The sequence below is a fragment of the Sinocyclocheilus rhinocerous genome, unplaced genomic scaffold, assembly GCF_001515625.1.
Source record: "Sinocyclocheilus rhinocerous isolate Xijiao unplaced genomic scaffold, SAMN03320098_v1.1 scaffold1467, whole genome shotgun sequence".
Taxonomy (NCBI): Eukaryota; Metazoa; Chordata; class Actinopteri; order Cypriniformes; family Cyprinidae; genus Sinocyclocheilus; species Sinocyclocheilus rhinocerous.
In genome coordinates, this window is record NW_015647960.1 from 997,226 (window position 1) to 998,318 (window position 1,093).

Genomic DNA, 1,093 nt, shown 5'->3' on the forward strand with positions numbered 1-1,093 from the left:
GGAGAAAGCGTAACGGTCAACTTGGATCACGTGTGCAATAACCAATCACATTACAGCCTTGACGTCATTGAATTTCAGTCCGAGTTGTGCGACACTCAATCGCCGTTTACGGATACCATAGGATTGAATGAGAAATGCTGTAAGCTGTATCCCACCTGTCAAAATGTCAGTGACTTCTCTTATAAAACGGCATTTTTTTTTTGGTGTAAACTGTAAAAATAGTTCAATCCAAAAGTATTGTTTAGTGTAAAACATGTTGAAGATTAGCCGATAGGTTGTTGATTCATTAAATGATAAGCTGTTTCCTCTAAAAAGCTGTTTATTCAGCGTAGTGAAGCCTCTCCTCCGTTGACATCCATTAAAAAAAAATTACCTCTGGTCTCCTTTCCCATGTACTGGCAAACCGGAAGCGTTAGCATTAGCCATTACGCTTTTTTGTCTAAAGGTTGCAGGCTTGCCTTCTGGTGGCTTTGATGCGGTAGACCAATCACAACAGACTAGGCCATCTGACCAATCAGAGCAGAGCAGGCTCACAGAAAGGAGGGGTTTAGAGAGACCGAATCTTAGAACTGCTTTGAATGAATCGTTTGAGAATCGATGGAAAATGAGGTGATGTAAAATACATATCTTGCATGCATGTAAACCTATTATAGGAGACTCAAACCAATACTAGTAACCTTAAAAATTGCATAATAGGGGCGGGCACCTTAAGACTGCTAAAAGTTTTATGATTACGCAAACCAGTGTTATTTTAGTATAATTGAAATATAATTACAGTTTTGGTTAATATTTTAAATTTGATTTTATTTTTATATTTTCTGTTTTACATTAAGGTAAAGTTTTAGTAATTCTGTTTGCAACCCTCTACGCACACCTTGGCAATATAATCGCCATTAGCTAGTAAATTTTTTTGTTTACTCGCCAGACGGATATACTATTTTACACACACACACACACACACACACACGCGTTTACTTAGCTATCTAAATGGGGACATTACATAGACTTCGATTGTTTTTATATACAGATAGTTATACACTTTTTAACCTAAACCCACCCCTACTCCTCACAGAAAACTTTCTGCATTTTTTTT